Here is a 7155-nt window from a genome sequence, read left to right as displayed (position 1 = left end):
AGCTAAATGCTGCTGTTATCAAGGGAATGCTCTAGTTGAATGGACCCAAATGGTCCAGTCTGAGCAAGAATTTTCACTTGATTTAACTTTTAAAACTGATATTGCTAACTTTCCTTTTCACTAAGTCTAAATATTCCCAATAATTATAGCAGTTCCTCTCTATCAGAGTTTGGCAGGAACAGAAAGAAAGCCAGAAAGAAAGAGAGAGAGGTTTCACAGTGCTAATTAAAATTATTAAAAGAGATTATCAGGTAGCTCACCTAAAAAACCAGCTAGTTGAGAAGTGTGGGGATTTAGAGGTCAGAATTAAACCTTTCCTTTTTTGCACATACTCCAGAATAGACTACCTACTGGGATCTAAGGATCTGATTCCTATGCTGACAGCTGCCAAAATACATGAAATCTCAGTTTCCGATCACGCTGCCATCATAGGAGCCAACTTTTTCAAAATGAATGGAGGTGCTGAAATTCCCTTTTTTTTTTACAGGTGGTGCATTTCCCCCTTTCCACCCTCCATTCATATCCAGCAATTCTCCTCTCTCCCCTGCCCTCTCCTCCATTCATATCCAGCAATTCTCCTCTCTCCCCTCCCCTCCCCTCTCCTCCATGTCCAGCGGATTCTCCTCTCTCCCCTGCCCTCCATCAATGTCCAACAAGTCTCATCTCTCCCCTGACCAGCAATTTATCGTCTATCCCCGCCCCTCCATGCCAAGCGATTTCTCCTCTCTCCCCTCCATTTCCAGTAACTTGCCCCAAACACCACCTGCCCCTTTTCAGCACCCTCCTACGAGTTCCAGTCCCAACCCCAGCCTGACCTCTTCTCCCACAACAGTCCGCTGTCCTCGCCTTCCTGATGCCCAGAATTTAAAACTTACCTCAGTCCTGGCAGCAGGGAAAGGCGAGCAGGCTCGGCTTCAGCCTTCCCTTCTCTCTCAGCTCTGGTCCCGCTGTCGTGGAAACAGGAAATGAGGACGGGACCAGAACTGAGTGAGAAGGGAAGGCTGAAGCCAAGCCTGCTCGCCTTTCATGCTGCTGGGACCGAGGTAAGATGAATTTTAAATTCTGGGTGGCAGGAAGGCGAGGACGGAGGACTGTTGAGGGAACGTAAGGGGAAATGAGGGTAGAGAGGTAATGAGGGGCTGCAGACTGAGTGCATTTGTAGGTAAGAAGGAGAAGCTTGAACTGTATGTGGTATCTGATTGGAAGCCAGTGAAGTGACCAGAGGAGAGGGGTGATATGAGTATATCGGTTCAGGTGGAATATAAGACGTGCAGCAGAGTTCTGAACGGATTGAAGGGGGGATAGATGGCTAAGTGGGAGGCCAGTGAGGAGTAGGTTGCAGTAGTCAAGGCGAGAGGTAATGAGAGCGTGGACGAGAGACTATCCCATACTGTCTGTTTCCCTTGATGTGGAAAAGGCCTTTGACCGAGTAGAATGGAAATATTTGTTTATTGTTCTTAAGCAATTTGGTTTCCCTGATCCGTATATTCATATGGTGCAGCTGCTATACTCCCATCCTTCAGCCCGTATAGTAGCTAATGGTGAAATCTCTAACTCATTCGTTCTGCATAGAGGCACCAGACAAGTTGTCCCATCAACCCTTTGCTATTCAATATGGCTCTCGAACCTCTCCTAGTGGCAATCCGAAAATCAGTTGATATTGCTGGCATCCATCTGGGTTCAGAGTAGCTCAAACTCGTTTTCTACCCACACTACAATTATCACGTGTCTCGGACAATCACATCAGGCAACTTAGCAAACCTATCTCCCTTGATGAAATAATTTCTGCAATTAATAAACTACCTTTAGGTAAAGCGCCAGGCCCAGATGGCATACCTGCGGAATTTTGTAAGGCCTTCTCTTCCACTATATCAATTCATCTGCTAGAGTCTACTTCTTCAGGATGCTTTCTGGATGCTAACATAATAGTGCTGCCCAAGCCGAACAGAGACAGCACCCTCGTACAGAATTACAGACCAATTTCGCTTTTAAATACTGACTATAAAATTTATGCAAAGATTTTATGCTGCAGAGCTTGTGCAACTGTCAATTGTTTCCCATGTTTAGTTCTGTAAATATAAGACACAGAGATTGAAGTTTGTACACAGAACACACACCAACCCTCACCGATGACAGAACATGGGGCCAAAATTAGGAATGCTTTGTGCAATAACAATGATGGACCCTGACACAGCTTTGCAAAACATGTCATGTTGGCTCAAGTCCAAAATATATAATCAAGAAGCCTTAAGATATGTGAAGTATGAATTTTAAAATAATTATGACACGATAAGTTTTGATATTTTGAAAATAAAAATAAGTAAGATTTCTGTGATAAATTTGGGACCGAAGATGAGACAAGTGAGTTGTTGTTATCAAGAAAATTTTGCCTGTTCTGGAGTCTATACAGGGGAGAATATTTCCTCTTACAGCTTACTAAAAAAAAATTATTCAGATCCTGGTATCACCTCAGTGGCAGCAACACACAGTTGCTCCACTGTCAACTACTTTGTCAAGCAAGGAAGGTTATTCTGAGTCTGTAAACCTTCCAAGCCCTGCCCCACTCTTCTACAACTTGTCTCAATTTCCCCAGGCATCTAACCACACTTGCAGATGCCCCACCAGCTGCCTAGTAGCCGAATCCCTACTCAGTCTGCCAATGCCCATATCTGCCTTCCTCATTAAGTAACAAATTTACATCCCTGAGTTCTGCATTTTTTTTTCTGAAGGGGTGGGCACATTTGCATGGTGTGGCAGGTAAGGGGACCATTGCCCCCTCAGTCATTGTAAAACAGAAGCCTCTCTGTCATTCTCCTCCCCTAACTCTCAGTGGTCAATCATCTCTCCTTTACCTCCCCTCCCCCTCCTCTGCAGTCTGTCTCTCCCATCCCAGTTCCTCCTTGTTGCTCTGAAAGCGTCAGTGCTGAAAAGAACAGTACCATGCCACATGATATCTCATTCAAGTGTACGACAAGTCTCTTCTAAGTCCCGATCCATCTGACTCATACAGGGCCAGTCTTAGTCAGGGGTGACAGGGGTGGTCACACAGGGCCCCATGCTCCTAGGGGCCTTGCATCTCTGAAAGTCTGTCCTCCTGTATCGGAACACCTTCCTACTCCATACCTTAATGTGCACCTACATTTCCTTTTGATGCCATATCCTGTTTCTGCAAGGGTAGGATGCAGCAATGAAGAGACTCTGGGCTCAGCAGCTGATGGGATATGAAAATCGCTGCTGCTGTATGCCACTCTCTACTGAAATGTGGTGGATGCACATCAAAATATGGGTAGAGGTGGGGTTCCGTGAGCTTTGAACCTCCTTTTACACTCTGATAATAGCTTATGGTGGTGGGCGCTGGTAGGGGTCTGCATAGGGCCCCCCAATTGCTAAGACCGGCCATGGATGCATGCTTCCTGTTGCCTTGTGGGCAGGACCTGAGAGGAAACTTGCCATGCACTTAGATGTGAGACCTGGCAGCACAACACTGTTCTTTTTACTGCTGAGGGAGTGTTAAGAAAAGGAGATGCTGGACTGAGGGGGACAGAGAGGGGAGCTGCTGAGCCAACAAAGGAGAGATGCTGGATAGAGGGAAGGAGAGAGAGAAAAGGAAACTGATGATTGCATTTGATAGGGTGGTAGAGGGTCTGATGCTAGGGTTGAGGATGGGAGAAAAGGGCCGATGGTGGCAGATCTAATATAATCTAATGCCAAGTCTATATACCACACAAATCCCAACATGAGATTCTAGGTAGTTTACAATGCAAGAAGCTGCACTGAAGCAGGATAGAACAGGATAGTAAGATTAACAAAAGGTCTTCAGTTTCTTATACAACCATCCATAGTTACCTAACGGTAAAGAATTCCATTCAGTAATAGCATCAACCTGATGTTTAAATCTTATAGTTCCAAAAACCGGTACCTCAGTACTAAATTTTCCTGCATTCTGACAGAATTATTTAAAGTAAATGTGAAAAGAACTGACTTAACAGTTCATAATTGCCATGATTCGTGCAGGAGTGGGAGTTAGTCGGATCTGATGTGGGGTCTGGGAGAAGGAGAAGATAACTGCAGACCTGAGGATTGGATAAGGGGGCTGAAGTGGGGGATTGCAGATAGATGAGAGAAGAGGTGAGTAGAAAGGAGAGATAATTGGAAGGGATAAAGATGCAGAGAAGAAAGGAGAGAAAGGGTGGTGAAGAAACAGAAGCAAGAAAGAGGTTAGGGTAGGGACAATACAAGTGTCTGACAGATGTACTTACTTTATAGGGACACATAGAGGGGAATAATCGAATCATCTTTTTTTTCGATAATACGGTGTGGGCCGGCGAAATGCCTTGGATTTCGCCGGGTTTGAGATCGCCACTTTTGTTTTTCCGCAATAATGGAAAAAACTGCCGGCAATCTCAAACCCGGCGAAATCCAAGGCATTTGGCCGTGGGAGGAGTCAGCATTTGTAGTGCAATGGTCCCCCTCACATGCCAGGACACCAACCAGGCACCCTAGGGGGCACTTCAAACATCTTTTATAAACAACCAAATTAGCTTCCAGGTGCATAGCACCCTTCCCTTGTGTGCTGAGTCCCCCAAATCCCCCCCAAAACCCACTGCCCACAAGTGTGCACCATTACCCTAGCCCTAAGGGCTGAAGGGGGGCACCTACATGTGGGTACAGTGGGTTTTGGGGGGTTTGGGAGGGCTCAACATTACCCACCACAAGTGGAACAGGTAGGGGGGGGGGATGGGCCTGGCTCTGCCTTTCTGCAGTCCACTGGAACTAACAACAACTGTTCCAGGGACCTGCATACTGCTGTCTGGGTGCTGGGTATGACATTTGAGGCTGGCATGCAGGCTGGCAAAAAAGGTTTGTATTTTAATAATTTTAGTGTGGGAGGGGTTTGGCGACCACTAGGGGAATAAGGGGAGGTAATCCCCCATTCCCTCCGGTGGTCATCTGGTCAGTTGGGGCACCTTTTTGAGGCTTGGTCATGAAAATAAAAGGACCAAGTAAACCCGGCGAAATACTGCTTATCGCCGGGTTTTATTTTTCCATTATCCGCGAAAGCCGGCCATCTGGTAGCCACGCCCAAGCCTGCCCATGTCCCGCCTTCGCTTCGCCGCCAACACGCCCCTTTGAACTTTCACCGGCGAGGCGAAGGGAAAGCGGCAAAGCTATCACAAATGTAGCTTTTGAATATATGCTTTTCGCCGCTTTTGCGAAATCGCCGGCCATATCCCGATTTGTGTCGGGAAATAGCCGGCGATTACTTTCGATTATAAGCTGGATATTCTACATTTATTGTCCAAGATTTCCGGGAGAAAGTCACATTTAGGGTTCTTTGTGAAGCCATCAAATCTGAGGGGAGATATGATACAAGTTTATAAAATACTGAGTGGAGTGGAATGGGTAGAGGTGAATTGCTTGTTTACCATTTCCAAAAATACTAGGACTAGGGGGCATGCAATATAGCTACTAAGTAGTAAATTTACAAAGAATCAGAGAAAATATTTCTTCATTCAATGCATATTCTAGGATAAGCAGAATAAAATCTGTTTTGCTCTTCTGAGATCTTGACAGGTACTTGTGACCTGGATTGGCCACAGGATACCGGTCTTGATGGACCTTCAGTCTGTCCCAGTACAGCAATGCTTATGTTCTTATGTTCAAAATATTCTTATAATCTTACCTAGGTACACATAAATTGTCCAACATCAAGTCTATACAAATAATCTGTAAAGAATAAAAAGAAGAGTCAAAAGTCATAGGAGTCCTCACATAGATGGTGCCTGGGAGGGTTTGAGAATGTGGAGTGAGTAATAATTCGAGTGTTGGGGGTGTGAAGATGGGGAGATTTAGTATCCGAGGAGTCCTTAGACGTATGGGGTTATCTAAATTTATATCTACCTCGGGAGTCACTGCACAGACACTCAGACTCTCTAAACCTAGAAAGAGGAAAAATAAAAATATTTAAATATCATAATTTGCTTGAATAACACTGGAAGCTACAACTCTGACAGTCTGCACCTCTCTTCCAAAAGTACATAAGTACATAAGTAATGCCATACTGGGAAAAGACCAAAGGTCCATCGAGCCCAGCATCCTGTCCACGACATCCTTCTTGTCACCTCCTTCTGAGGACCAGGTCTAGTTTAATGCTATATTGGCCCTAGGCAAACATATTTTTCTGAGCCCCAGACCATGTCCCCTGCCATGATCTTTATTTATGATTTCTTCCCCCACCCCAATATTTAATAAATGTCTATATGCAAATACCACATTTAAACGAGTGGTAATGTTGAATAGCTTGCCACAGTTCCAACAGGATTCTTCCAACAGCGAGTTAACATAATTGGAGAGCAGTTTGGAAAGCCGCGTGATAGAGCTGGCAATCGTATACGGACATGGACTGAACCCAGTGTGGACGTGGCATCTCTGACCATATAACGTTAAGTGCCTGGATTTATTATATTATAGAAAACAGTGAAAGAGTATGGTTCATTGTTTAGATTAAGAGAGTTTCGGGGTAGTTGGAGTAAGTGATAGGATTGACCCACTAGTTCTTTAGTTTTGAGGAAGGTGAACATTTATTTCATTTTATTATTTGAAATTAATTAAGAGCACAGGTGTACATTTGCTTATATAAATTGAAAAGGTTCAAAGAGAAGTTCTATGATCCAGAAGCTTGTCCACCCTTAGAGACGTAAATCACTTTGGTGTAGCCTCGCTTGGGTAAGTTTATACTCTGAGAACTTCCTTATGATTTCCATAATTTAACACAAAAATATATTTCAGTACACTTTTGGGCCAATCCTTTCACTGGTATTATCTCCATGATATTATGCCCTGATTTGTATAATTAACTAATAAAAGTGCGTCATGAAAGACTCAAGAGGAAATTGGAAAGTCATGGTATAGGAGGTAGTTCCTATTGTGGATTAAAAACTGGTTAAAAGATAGAAAACAGAGAGTAGAGTTAAATGATCTGTATTCTCAATGTGCTGTGTCCGCTGGTTTTTTAACTGGTAGACTTGCCATCCAAATGGCAGATGACCGATGCATATGTGAAAAAGGAACCCGAACTATAGCAAATAGAATGATAGGTATTATTAGGAGAGGAATGGAAAACAAAAATGAGGATGTTATAATGCCTTTGTTTTA

Source organism: Microcaecilia unicolor, unplaced genomic scaffold (assembly GCF_901765095.1).
Source record: "Microcaecilia unicolor unplaced genomic scaffold, aMicUni1.1, whole genome shotgun sequence".
Classification (NCBI taxonomy): Eukaryota; Metazoa; Chordata; class Amphibia; order Gymnophiona; family Siphonopidae; genus Microcaecilia; species Microcaecilia unicolor.
Note: the sequence above shows the minus strand (reverse complement) of the source record.